Below are 15,035 nucleotides of genomic sequence, written 5' to 3'. Positions count from 1 at the left end.
GCAGTCAGGGGGTCATTGGCATTTTCAGAAGAGTTGAGGGGATGGAAACCAGTTTCTACTGCTGTATAATGTGGTCAGAAGATGACGAAGTGGGAATGTTTTCTTTAATTGTTTTTCTAGTACAAGGGATGGCTTACCATTTCATCCACTCTTTATTGCATTACTCATAGAGATGTAGGTTGCCCACTTTTTTAAAACAACTGACTTGGATTAAAGTGTGCAAGTCTTGGGATTTGATATCTGCTTTCTGGCTTCTACAGGGTTTAAATCTGCAACACTGATCTGCCCTATTAGAACCTGACTATGATCAATTGAATAAACAAAAGATTTAGACTCATAGTTTAATAATTGGGAAAGCTACAGTAAATGTAAATAGGACAGAATCCTTAAACTCAACAAGTTTTTTGGTCCAGGCAAGAGCATGTATCTCTCTTTTCTGTACTGTCTCTCCACACCTTCCCCCTTGGGACATCTAGGCCTCCTATGGACAGGACTCATTGGCAATAGAAGAACAGAGAACCAGAGGGGACTGAAAAACAAATGAATTCCTCCGCACTTTAACCTAGTGTTTGTTCTGTGGTAAACTATCAGAGCTATCCACTTTCTTCTGTGGTAAAAGAAAGCTTTAAAAAAAGAAAAAACTTTTTTTTTTTTTTTTTAGAGAGAAGTTTTAGATTTACAGAAAAAATGTGCAGAAAGTACACAGTTCCCATATATCCCCCACCTTCCCACAGTTTCTCTTTTATTATTAACATCTTGCCTTTAGGTCTAACTGATGAACCAATAATGACACATTATGATGAACCAAAGTCCATACTCTACATTCCATTTTACTCTTTGTGTTGTTCAGTCCTATGGTTTTGACAAATGCATAATGTCATGTGTCCACCATTACAGCATCATGCAGAATAGTTTTATTGAATGAAACTATTTTAACTTAAAATAATCCTTGAAAATATCTCCCTCCTTTCTACCCTGAGAATAAATTCCCTATAGAAACTGAGCAATTTGTGCCTAAACTGTAAAATTCGTCTGTCTTAAATCATGCATTCTGTTCAAATAGCCTATTTTTAATGTATAAAGCAGATTTATATCTTGAGTCCAATTGATTTTTTTTCCTAGTACTGATTCTAATGCCAAGTTTCCCCAGCTGTTTATTATTATTAAATATAGTGATATCACTCCAAAAACCAAACTCACTGCTGTGAAGTCAGATCCAACTCAGAGCGACCCCTCCTTGGGTTTCCGAGGCAGTATCACTATGGAAGTAGATTGCCCAATCTTCCTTCTGAGGAGTTGCTGGTGGGTTTGAACCGCCAGACTTCTGGTTAGCAGTCAAATGCCTTAGGCATTATGCCACCAGAGCTCCTCATTGGTATCATAGAGTAGAGAATTATTACTAAGGGACCCTGGTGGCACAGTGTTAAGCACTTGGCTACTAACTGAAAGGTCAAAGGTCGGTGCTTTGAATCCACCAGCCACTCAGCAGGAAGAGGATGTGGCAAGAAACCCTCTGGAGCAGTTGTACTCTGTCCTATGGGGTCGTTATAAGTTGGAATCAACTGGACAGCAATGGGAATAGAGAATTATAGGACATACTAAGTTCTCTTAAATTCTTAAAGTAACCATACTATATATAAATGCTCATGAAATTACAATTGGTGGAAATTTAGGTGGATTAAGGAACTCAGAGAAGCAAGGTACTAGCTCCTAAGTGGTGTTTGTACTGGTTGCTTATTCTCTCCACAGTGACCAAAGCATATGTTTTCAGAATAACTTGAACTCATATTTGAACACTAAAAAGATTTTCCTGCATGATACCTTTGAAAATTAAAAAACAAAAACAAAACAAAAAAAACCAACAAATTGATAGTACAAGGTGTATCTAACCCTGATTTTCTGTTTTCACCTTTATTTGACCTAAAATACTATTTTCAAAAGGTGTTTTTTTTTTTTTTTTTGTTGTTGTTGTTTAGATTGTGGCTTTGGTGAAAGTTTACAGAGCAAATTGGTTTCCCATTCAGTAACTCATACATGTTGATTTGCGACACCGCAATCCCCACCATGTAAGAGCACTTTCCCACCTCCTCCCTGTGTCTACCATCTCCCATCCTCCTTCTTTCCTTTCCCTTCCTGCCTTCTTAGCTTTATCCCTGGGCCAATGCTGCCCTTTTGATTTCGTGTGGTTGATTGTTCTGAGTGGGTACCTCCCTGGTGTCATTGTTCACCTTATGGGCCTGTCTGTCATTTGGCTAAAGGTTGAGCCACAGGAATAAGCTCAGTTCCAGACTTAAATCCCAGAAATAAAAAAAGATGGAGGTAAAATTAACATAAACACAGTAAAGTTTGAGACGATTCATTTTGGCCATTTTCTCCAATATTCAGTACTTACCATGAGGGTGTACCACCTACCATTTTGCCTGAGAGCTGGCCTTTGACACACACAGGTGACATTTGAAGACTCCTTAGACAAATACTAGCCTAGAATTTAAATGGAAATGGGCCAGTTAGCAAACATATTAAATGGAACTTGTGAGTCAGAAAGATATTGTTCCCACCCAGACTCAGAAACAATCATCATAAAATTATGCAAGGATCCATCTGAGAGCTTCTCCAGGTTGAGGACAAAGCCTGAAAAAGCCTTATCAATCTAAAAAGAGAATTATATTTTCTTTCTCAACAACTAAGGTTGTCATAAAAGATTGCAATATGTGGGACATACTTATACTAAAAAATTATCTATTCAAGTGAAATTCAAACTTAAGTAGACAGCCTGCATTTTTATTTGCTAAATCTCGGCAACCCTATTAACAACAAATGTGACCATAGCAGCTTAGCGCAAACCTCTACAAGCTGGTATCATCAGCAAGAACCCCCTCTCCCCCTGTTCTCTGGGAACTTCCCCAGCCAAACAATCAAACAATAAGGCCATTTATACAAAAACAGGTCAAGGCAGTATAAATACTATAAACCAGCCCCTGGGATTGTCTAGGCCCAGCCAAAAAAGGTTCAAGTTAGCCCAGAATGAATTAGGAAAGTAATTGTTTCTTTCTTTATCTCCTCCAATGGCTATTGAGTGACACCCTTCTTACACTCATCTAGTCACTCTACAGGCTTCATATCTCTGCTTTGTCTTCTACTGTTTAATAATTGAACGTTACTCTAGAGTAGTGCTCATGAGTGGAACAAGGAAGTCATTTCCATTGCCCTGCTTACTTCATTTTTCCTTGAGGCTTGCTTAAAAGCAAGAGGATCTTCACCTTCTGCAAAAAGGACATGGCGGCACTGTCTTCTGACAGCCTGTAACTTCTCAAGGCAGAGAGAAAATCACCATCAGAGGCTCAAGACTGGTTCCTATGAGGTGGAGGTCAGACATGCTGCCACCTTCTAACCTTTCTGCCAACCTTTTCACCAAGCCATTCATCTCATCACATTCACTCTTTATCACATTTTTCTACCACCTGCAAAAAGGGTGCAGGAGTGGCATTCTCTTACCTCCTGTAACTTCAGGAGGGGAAGAGAGAACTGACCACCATCTACAGCATCAGCCAAAGCTGATTCCTGTGGGGTGAAAGTTAGACATGCCACTACCCTCCAGCTTTTTCATTTAACCAATTCTCACACCAATCATCCCTCCTACAGCACTCACTACTTCTCTGCTGGATTTGATAATTTGTTGCAGTGGCCACACAGAACTCACAGACAATGCTCATGGTTATGGATTTATTAGGAAGATAACAGGTTATATAATTCAGGATCAGGAACACTCAGGATATAGTTCTTGGATCAGGACAGCCTCCCCTCAGCTGCGCCCAAAGGCATGTCTCTCTTTGGCCCTCGGCCTCTGGGAGCCCTGGTGGTGCAGGTTAATCGCTTAGCTGCTAACCAAAAAGTTAGTGGTTCGAACCTGCCAGAAGTTCCCAGTGATCTGCTTCTGTAAAGATTACAGCCAAGAAAACGCTATGGAGGTAAACTTTCACATCAAAATAAAAAAGAGGACTAGCATAAATATTCAGCAAATACTAAAACAATAACAATGAAGGAAGTGATAACATGATTCATAAACAAAACGAGCTCAGCATAGAAAATTATATGGAACAAAATCGACACAATGAAAAAACACATGACAAAAATGACAGCAACAAACTCATATTTGCTGATAATTACATATCTGGCAAGGGACTTATCTCTAAGATTGATGGAAAACTCCAACACCTCAACATCAAAGGAATTAAAAATCCAATTGAAAAATTGGCAGAAGACATGAATAGACACTTCACTAAGGAAGATATTCAGGTGGTCAGCTAATACATGAAAAGATGCTCACAATCACTCACTATCAGAGAGATGTAAATCAAAACAACAATGAGATATATCGTCTCACCCCAGCACTGATGGCAAGTTTTGATGAGACAGAAAATAACAAATGTTGGTGGGGATGTGCAGAGATTGGGACTCTCACACATTGCCTGTGTAACTGTAAAGTGATACAACCACTGTGGAAAGCAGTATGACGATTCCTCAGAAAGCTGAAATTGGAGATACCATCTGACCCAGCTATCCCATTACTAGGTATATATCCTAGAGAGGTGAGAGCCAGGATAGGAACAAATACATGCACACTCATGTTCATCACAGCACTATTTACAATAACAAAAAGATGGAAACAACCTGCGTGCCCATCAGTGGAAGAGTGGATGACCAAACTATGGTACATACACATACTGGAATGCTATGCAGCACTAAAGACTAATGTAGAGTCTGCAAAACACTGCATAATATGGATGAACGTGGAGGACATTATGCTGAATGAAATAATTCAATCACAGAAGGACGAATATGGTATTAATTAGTTCATTGTTGTGGAGGGTCAAGGAAAGGTTGATATATGAAGGGAAACTTTCTTTGTTGCTTGCCAGGGGTGGGAGGGGAGGAGAGGGAACACTGCAAAAAAAAAAAAAAAAATGCATTGACCCATGTCACTTTAGTTTTGTGTATTTCACTGTACATAAATTATATTTCAATAAAATGCATTTTAAAAAAATCACAGCCAAGAAAATCCTATGGAGCACAGTTGTACTCTGCAGTAAGTGCATAGGGCCAGCATGATTCAGAGTCGGCTTGACTGCCGGTTGGGTTTGGTTTTTGGTTTAGGCATTTGAAATTATACAATTCAGTGATATTTAATACATTCACATTGTTGCACAACTGCCCTTATTTAGTCTCAAAACATTTTCGTCATCCAAAATACCACCCTGTACCCATTAAGTACTATTCTCCCCTCCCCACAGCCACTGGCATTTATCCATTTATTTGCTGTCTCTATGGATTTACCTGGCTGTTTATTTATTCTGGCTATGTCATAGAATGTGATAAAACAATACATGAGCTTTTGTGTCCGGCTTCTTTCACTTAACATAATGTTTTCAAGGTTCATCCCCATGATTTATTTTTCTTCTTCTTATATTTGTCCCTTCCTCAATTTAAGGTAGGTAACTAGTCTCCTAGAATTTCTTTGTCTCAGAAAACAGAAGCTTCTAGAATTCAATAACTCTCTTATTAGTAAAAATGTAAGTTCTTCTAAGAGTTTGGGTAGGGAGTGTTTTTGAGGGCAACCAGGGAGAGAGTGGGACATTCTTCCATATTGAAAGTTAGGGGCTAAAACTTTGGTGGAGGGGAAGAATTAGGAAGAGCAAAGACCCTCATAAAATGTGGCGGAGAGGCCAACTTCACTGGGTAGAACCCCTAACAAGGCTAGACTTGGAGAACCAGGCAAAGAGTTCTGTGCCCCACAAGTATGGCAAAAGGTGGTGGTGGGGGTGGAGAACAGTAAAAAAAGAAAAAAAAAAAAAAAAAAAAGCAAACCCTATGGGGCAGTTCTCTGTCCTGCAGGGTCCTTATGAGTTGGAATCTACTTATTGGCACCTAACAATATTTATCTCTTTAAGGAGATTTCCTTACTTGGTAAGATAAAGACTGACTTTCTGGCCTAGAGCCAGAAGACTGGCAGCCCAGGAAACAAAACATACTCTTTCTCTAATACTTTTTGTTTCTGCGACTAAAAGTATGCTAGGCTGACAGATTGGTAGAAATTGAAACCTCAGCAATTCACTCCTTGCTGCATATTAAAGGTGGTCATACACTGGGCAAGTCTATGCCGGCTGTGTTTGTGATGACGTGGTTGGCTACATGTAAGAACTCAGGTCTTTCAGCATAAGAGTAAAATCCCGAAGTGGGAGCTAGACAACAAAGACAGCTTGGGGAAGGACATCTAGAGTATGAACTCCGAATGAGGACATGATAGATTGGAGCAGCAGAAAGAAGACAGGAATTTGTTCAGCTAGGGGACCAGTGGGAGTTGGGAGTAACTTGTAGTTACTACAAAAGCTTCTAGTCGGGCCAATTTATCCATCAGAAGATACAGACTCAGTGCTTAGGGCTTAGGAGGTCTTTAAGGGTCATTGAAATGTTTGAGATTTTTGGGAAAAAAAATACATCACTCCAAAATATGAAAAGGAAATACAAAACACATGCCGATGAATGCTTAGTTGCATGTCTGTAAAATGTAAAAACTTTGTTCATTGACTACGTATGAACATTCTATTCCATTTGAAAACAATTTATAGAGCAGATTTTCTCACTTCTTAAGAATTCCCAAGTATAGAGAGATCAATCATGGGAGAATAGAAGGGTATGCACAGGGAGACAGCTTGGGGGGCAGGAATGCATGGGAGGGAAGGACACAGGAGAAAAAAGAAAAAAAGAATTCCCAAGTATATACCAAGACTGTCCAGAAGCCGTAGCCAAACATTAACTAAATGAGTTTCTCATAGTCAAACAACTTAAAAAGCAAAATTATAAATCATCCAAAATTTTTATGGGAAAAAATATGTGATTGGGATGTGGATACAATTTAATACATTGGATAGGCTGTGTGTATATGTGGTGGTATTTCTAAAAGTAAATGTGTCTAAGGCCTATGAAGATTTTAAAACTACCCTAAAACAAAACAGAACAACCAGAATGGAAATATGAAAATGTTCATGCGTTGTGAAGAATGTAACCAACGCCACTGAACAACTTGTGTAGAAATTAATGAATAGGAAAGTAAACTGCTAAGTAAACCTTCACCAAAAACACAATAAAAATAATACTGGAAAAACAAAACAAAGCAAACAACCCTAACACAGTAATCACATTGCTCAGAACTACTTATCTTGCCCTCTGGTCCCTGTTTGGGATTCCAACCCAGAGATCTCTCAAGAGCTTTTGCTGATTAGCACCATGACTAATTACTACAGATAGAATTTACACAGAGAACAGAAATTCCTTAAGCTCACAGAAAAATGTAAAAGCAAAATATAAAGCTTTTTTTTTTTTTTTTTCCTGAATTCCCATATAAAGAACCTCTTCACTTGTTAGTATCTGGAAGATTTCTTTGGGTTTTAGGAAAGACATATTAACTCTTCTGAAGCAGAAATTCCTCTGAGGCTTTGTACGTGGACTCTTCCTCCATGTCTTTTGAAAATTCTATAGTCAGCCTTTCTCATGGAGTTGGTCTGGGATAAATCACTTTGTGTTCGGGGGGGACTTTCACCCTCAGCCTTCCCTTCAACCACACCCTTCACCACCTTTTATACAAGTGAAATTTGGGCAAACTATTAAAAAGACAAAAGCAAAAAAACCAAACCAGTTGCTGTCAAGTTGATTACGACTATGGCAACCCCATGTGTATCAGAATAGAAGTGTGCTCCATAGGGCTTTTAATGGCTAATGTTTGGAAATATATAACCTGAGCTTTCTTCCAAGGTGCTGCTGGGAGTGGCGATAGGGGTGGGGAGTTGAACCTCCAACCTTCAGGTTAGACTACATTCTCACACACAACACACCTCATATTGAGTTTCTAACTTCATTTCCCTATAGAGAGTTTATACTCACCTAGTCTAGTGCCGAAGGCATTTGACTGCTACCCAGAAGGCTGGCAGTTCAAACCCACCAGCCACTCCTTGCAAGGAAGATTGGGCAATCTACTTCTGTTGAGATACTGCCTTGGAAACCCAAGAAGGGGTCGCTATGTGTCAGAAATGACTTGATGGCATTGAGTTTTTTATAGGGTGAGTCTCAGTAAGGCAGTGCACAGTTGTACAGCTTCTCACTCCAGGGGCAATGGATCATTTTTCCTGTCAGGGACCAACAAAACCCTACCACATAGTTTGCCTTAATATTTATGTTAAATATCTAACATTCATTATGTTACTAGAACAAAACAAAACACTCAAAACCAAGAGTTACATTTTCACACTGTGGGTGATGATTTCAAGCATTAGGACCAGTTTGTTTGTTTTTTTTTCTCACTGCTTCTATACTTTTTTCTCAATTTGGGCATCAAAATTTAAAGCTGTCTATAGCTTTCCACTTCAAGGATTTTTGTAAATGAGGTCTTAAAAGGGGATGCAATCAAACGTGCTTGAGTATTTTTTTATATGGAAAGGAGGAATTCCCAACACAAGGAGGAATGTGCAGATGCTATTAAATTGACTCCCTGGCACAGGCGACAATAGATATAGCATGAAGCACACCTCACTTGAATCTAACCAATGACCACGGGTTGCGGAGTTCGTTATTGTTGCTGTTGAGTTCACTCCAACTCCTTGTGACCCATCTGTACAGAGGAGAACTGCTCCAAAGGCTTTCAATGGCTGTGACATTTACATCACCAGGCCTTTCTTCCAAGGTGTCTCTCAGTGCATTCATTCCATTAGTAGCCAAACACTGAACTGCTCGCACTATCCAGGTGATCTACTGAAGAGAAAGGGTCAGAAATTTGGCTGAAAATGTAGGAAAGAGAAGGAGTTCACCTGCCTAGTTTTAGTGATAGAATAAAATGGAGGAAAAAGAATGGGTCTGTGGAGAAAGATGGTTGAGATGAATGTACCTGATGAAGTGCTTTTGAATGCATTGTCTCAGAGCTAGGTAATTATATAACACTCTTTTTACTTGTGGAGAGAAGAAGGAAGGGACTTGGAGTTAAGAGCGAGGTCAAGGTAGAAATCCAGGTCTCTTAGCTCCTAAGCATGTGTTCTTTTCCCCGTGCTTCCCTAACTCTATCTGTAGGTTTACTAATTGTGCTGAGTTGTAGAGATGCTTCATGGGCCCTAGTCAGAGCCAGGTACCCCGAGGTTTAGAGCTGTGTTTTCCTATTGATGTCCTGGGATTTCCTAAAGCATGGGGTTGGTTCACCCCCCCTTTCTGGGCCCTGGAGCTGCCTTAAGGAACACTGGTGACCCAATGGTTAAGCACTTGGCTGCAGATTGAATGGCTGGTAATTCAAACACATAAGTTGCTCCCTGAGAGAAAGACATGGCAGTCTGTTTCTGTAAAGATTACATCTTAGGAAACCCTATGGGGCAGTTCTCCTTTTTCCTGTAAGGTCACAATCAATTCAAAAGCACACAGCTACAGGGCCACCTCTTCTCTTCTCTGACTACTAACCTTATTTGCAGCTTCTTGACAGTTACTTTGAAGCCTACCAGCATGTGTTGGACCCTGAGGAGAGGTTTGCCTTAGCACAAGTCATCACTGACATCATGCACCGGCGCCCAAGGTTTGATCCCAGCCACCCTTATTTCATTAAAGCCTACAGAGATGATTGCACCAGCCTGAGGCTCCACCTGCAGCTGGTGAGGGGCATCCTCAACCAGCAGGTGAGTACCTAAAAACCAAACCAACCCACTGTTGTTGAGTTGATTCTGACTCATTGCAACCCTATAGGTCAAGGTAGACCTGTCCCATAAGGTTTCCAAGGCTGTAATCTTTACAGAGACAGACTGCCACATCTTTCTCCTGTGGAGCAATTGGTGGGTTCGAATTCCTGACTTTTCCATTAGCAACCAAGTGCTTTAACTACTGTGCCACCAGGGCTCCCACACACGAGCACCCAAAAAAACAACTGCTATCAAGTTAATTCTGACTCATAGCAACCTCTATTGGGTTTCCAAGGCTGTAAATCTTTATGGAAGTAGTTTGCCTCATCTTCCTCCTGCAGAGCAGCTGGCAGGTTTGAACCACTGACCTTCTGGTTAGCAGCCAAATGTCTTACCCCCTATACCACCAGAGGTCCCTCACATGAGTACAGTCAGACTTAAAAATTTACATGTGAGAAAAGGATGGAAAACAGGACTGGACATAATCTTTAGTGAGCATTGCATGTCCAGCCCCTGGTTTTCAAAAGAATCATGTGCAGCATGTTTATTTGTGAACTCATCTGCATTGTTGAATTCCAAGCATTACTATGGTTTCAGGCCTCTGGGCTGTATAAATGCTTTGTTATTGACTCTGGTGGCTTAGTGCCTAAGGCATCTGACTGCTAACCAGAAGGCTGGCAGTTCAAACCCACCAGCCACTCCTCAGAAGGAAGATTGGGCAACCTACTTCTGTAGTGATACCGCCTGGGAAAACCAAGAAGGGGTCACTATGAGTCAGATCTAACTCGACAGCAGTGCATTTGGTTTTTTGGTTTACTAACCTGAAGGATGGCAATTCAAACCCACTCAGCAGTGCTGTGGAAGTAAGGCCTGGCAATCTGGTTCCATAATAATTACAGCCAAGAAGACCCTGCTCAGCAGTTCTACTCTGTAACACATGGGGTTGCCATGAGTCAGAACTGATTTGGTGGCAATGGGTTTTTGGTTTGGAAAAGGCAGTTTCTAACCCCAATTACATTTAATGGCCCATGAGGAATGGACAACCTCAGTCTCACTAGCTCATAGAGCTTATATCAGTAGTGAAAGAAAGTCTAAAGACAGACCTTTTCAAAACATGATTGCATAAAACTGTTCATTATTTTTTAAAATTTTGTGACTGTTTATAGAACATTGAAGGAAACAGTTACATGGTATGTCCTCTGGAGAAAAGCTAGTGGCACAAAGTAAGCACAGGACAAGGAAGGTTGCAGTGCGGTTACCAAAAGCCTAGTTCGACTTCTTTCTAATTATTTGACAGAAAGTTTCTTTTTGCCTCTTAAAACCGTCTGAAAGTTGATCCCTTTGCTTTCCTTGGCTGACCCTTGAGTCAGACTGAGAGACCAGTGTATCTGATTACTAGTGGATCCCCAAAATAATGTCTGGGTAAAAATTAGGCAAATCATGAAGAGAAGCAAAGGGACCATGTTCTTCTCATGCCTAGAGTCATCACTCATGTCCATGAGAAAACTGAACTTTTCTAATTTTAACTTTCATGTTATATTTCCAGATAGAGTGTCAGCGGGAGTATGTCCAGAGGCTTTGGCGTGAAGGGCACTCAGATGACAGCAATAAATTTGGACTTCCCCTTAACATAATTTGCAAACAACTTATTTCCATCAATAATAGCTGGTAAGTTGGTGTTGGATTTAGGTATTTTACATGTAGCCATTGAGATACATTAAGGATATAGTGTTAAATCTAAATACTAAGGAACTTTTGTGGTGTAGTGGCTAAAGCATTTGGCTGCTAACTGAAAGGTCAGTGGTTCGAATCCACCAGCTGCTCTGCAGAAGAAAGATGAGGCAGTCTGCTTCCGAAAAGATTTACAGCCTTGGAAACTCAATGGGGTCATTAGGAGTTGGAATCGACTCGAGGTCAATGAGTTTGGTTTTGGTTTATTCTAAAAAGCACCTCTCAAGTATTTGGGGGAGATGAGAGAAGTAGATATAAAAGCCATAGATGAGGGATTCATACATGCAATATCTGTTTGCTTTGTAAGTAATAAAGAGCACCAGTATCAATACTAGTTGCCTTAAAAGTCAATTCTGATTCATGGCGACCCCATGTCTTTCAGAGTAGAAACTGTGCTCCATAGAGTTTTCAGAAGTCAATCACCAGGCCTTTCTTCTGACATGCTTCTGGGTGGCCGCAAACTGCCATCCTTTTGGTTAGCACCTGAGTACATTACCTGTTTGCTCCTACTTCAATAAAGAGTAGGCAGACAGAATTTACACTTATGCTACTAGGTGCAGAATCATAATTTCTTTGAGAAATCTTAAAAACAAGCAGATGCTCTTGAAACACTGCCAGAGAGGATTTAATTAGAGGTGCACCCAAGTCCAAAAAACTTAAAAACTTTCTCAAAAGGTGTTCATTTATTCTAGCAAGTGTTACAAAAGAGATTTCTGCAGATTTGCTGCAGAAAAGACTCATGGAACCCTCAGCCCTTTAAGAAGCAGTTAAATTTCCTTAGACCACCCAGAGGAGATACATACATACTTTAAGTCACTCATTGACATGTAGCATGACCCCCTCCCCATTCCCTCTCAGCCTTTGAGAGTAGAGGGAGATGGGCAGCCAGGTGACAAGCCCTTGGGTAGTCTGTGTGATCCAAGATCACAGTCTCTCTTCAGTTGCCATCGAGTCAATGGGTGACCCCCCTGTGTGTCAGAGTAGAACTGTGCTCCATAGGATTTGCAGTGGCTAATGTTTGGGAAGTAGAGTTCCAGGCCTTTCTTTCCAGGTGCCTCTGGGTGGACTTGAAGCTCTAACCTTTTGGTTAGCAGCCATGTGTGTTAATTGTTTGTACCACACAATCTCTCTATCTCCTCTCAAACAGGGGGAGAGATTGTCTAGCTTCTTTCAACATTAAACAAGTGTGTGTATGTACCAGGCACTGTGTTAGGCACTAGAGACACAAATGTAAACAACGGAGGCCTGGACCTGTGCTCCAGTGGTGTGTCCAGTCCAGTTGTAAAAGCAGACTTTCACCTAAAACAAAAACAAAAACAAAAAAAACCAACCATAGTGTGCTATGGGATCAGGCTTGGAATGAAGAGGGTACAGTGGGAGCACATAGCTGAGATTCTAACTTCTTGAGAGAGCTCTGGGAGTTCCAGGCATAAAACTCCACATTGTCTCCACAGACCTTTCTCAGTACTGATTTCTTCACTGTACTAAGCTGGAGATGCCAGCTGTCCGTGTGTGTGTGGCTTGCTATTGCCAGAATCTACAATTCAGGAAATGGTTTTTGATAGAACATGTAAGAGCTGTATGGATACCTGTCAGAAGAATCTCAAAAGCAAGTGTTATTTGATTGATGAGATTCCTTTCCAGACTTAGGGCTATATTTTAAGATCCAGGACTAAGAAATATCCCTCTTAGCATAGATTTAAAGAGACATAGGCATGTTCTTCAGTTCCATGCAGGTACAAAAAGGCCCTTGACTTGTCATGTATCCTTTCTTTCCAAAGGAATAACCCACAGGCAAGCATTTTATGGTTTCTGGCCTCAACCATTTACAAAATACATCATGCAGCAAACATGAATGATCCCAGCAGTAGTATACAAAAATTTAAAATTGTCTTTGCCTATTAACATTTTGGGAGCTCTAGTGGCGTGCTGCCTGTTCTGGTTACCTAGTGCCACTCTGACAAGAATATAGCACAAATGGGATGGTTTGAACAACAGGAGTTTATTCTTAAAATTTGGAGGCTTTAAGTCCAAGGTCAAAGTGCCAGGCTCTAGGGGCTGGGTGAAAGCCCCTCAGCCTTGGGCTTCAGCTTTGCCTCCAGCTCCCAGCCCACTGAAGCTAGAGGCTTTTTTTCACTCAGACAGCTGCTGGCTGCTGAAGCTGAGAAGCCCAAGGTTAACAAATAAAATGGCACAGTCCCAATGTTACCAGACCACATGGCAGGCCATTAATTTAAGTCCATTATAAGTCTCAAGGTTGGCAGAGCATGGCAGGCTGCTGAACAATGACATGGCTACATGCAGGGTCCAAGCGTGCCATAAGCTAGAGACCATTCCCAAAGCTGCTTCTTATATACAGGAAGCAGACCACACACCCAAACAGCTACTCAGCTACTTGTGGTAGACCCCACCATGGAGTGGATTGCCAGTCTCATCATGCGGAATAACTACCACCAGCTGCCCAGCCACTCAACCAGGCCCAGCCAAGCTGACATACAAACATAACCACCACAGTGCCTAAGGCATCTGACTGCTAACCAGAAGGGTGGAGGTTCAAACCCACCAGCCACTCCTTGGAAGGAAGTTTGGGCAATCTACTTCCCTAATGATATTGCCTCGGAAACCCAAGGAGGGGTCACTATGAGTCAGATCCGACTCGATGGCAGTGAGTTTGCAATTAACATTTTTTGGGAAAAAAAAAAATTAAAATTCAGGTGAAAAATAGAAACTAACAGCCAAAGAAATTATTTCTTGCTTTTATGTTTAATCACTTTGAAATTATTTTGTTTTCAAATATTTGACTAAATATCGATAAGTGAAATGTTGACAGGGTTGTTGTATATAATTTGACTCTTAGCTAATTGGGCTTTTAGAATATATTGAATGTCTTCCAGTTTTAAAGGGGTTCACTTTAAAGCAAAGAATTGTAAGCCTGGCTGGGGTCCCTGGATGGCCTTGGTGGTTCTTGGAACTCCTAGTTTCTTAGAATGTTCTGGATAATAGATGCTGTTGTATTGGTCTTAACAAATATAAAATTCAAATATCTTTGGAAATACATTAAAATGTTTGTTGTTTAAAATAGTTGTTAAATTGTCCTCTTCTTCAAGCCCAGCATTGAGAAAGATTTATCTGCTGGAGTTCCACCCTTCACTAGGCCTGGCATCTCTCATCCCCAAAGCCCTTGACCATCTTCTCCAGGAATCCCGAAGCACCTGCAGACCCACGTCAGCCAGTGGTCTTGCCACGTTGGAGAATCATGTGCTTCGAGTGGCCCTGGATGTGTGGCTCACCCCAGCCGAGCCCGAGTCCTGGTACAGTGCACAGCTCCAGAAAGATGTAGGTTCTTGCTCTCCAAAGGAGAAGTTGGGCCCTTGGTAATGAGAGTAGTCTTTCCCAGATGTTACCATTTAGCTTTGTTTTTCTGCTTGGCTCTATTTCCCCCATTTGGTCAGAGACAGATCATAATCATAGACCTTGCCAACATTTTTATGTGACTTTTTTTGGTCAGTTTATAGTTTATAAGGATGCTGCTACCATTAAAATTAAAACAGGAATGTACATAGATATGTGGAAAATATTTTCTGACTTTTTAAAAATATA

This window comes from Orycteropus afer, unplaced genomic scaffold (genome assembly GCF_000298275.1).
Source record: "Orycteropus afer afer isolate SDZICR_OR568_19922 unplaced genomic scaffold, OryAfe1.0 scaffold00072, whole genome shotgun sequence".
Lineage (NCBI taxonomy): Eukaryota > Metazoa > Chordata > Mammalia > Tubulidentata > Orycteropodidae > Orycteropus > Orycteropus afer.
The sequence above is the reverse complement of the archived record's forward strand: the minus strand, read 5'-3'. Positions refer to the sequence as shown.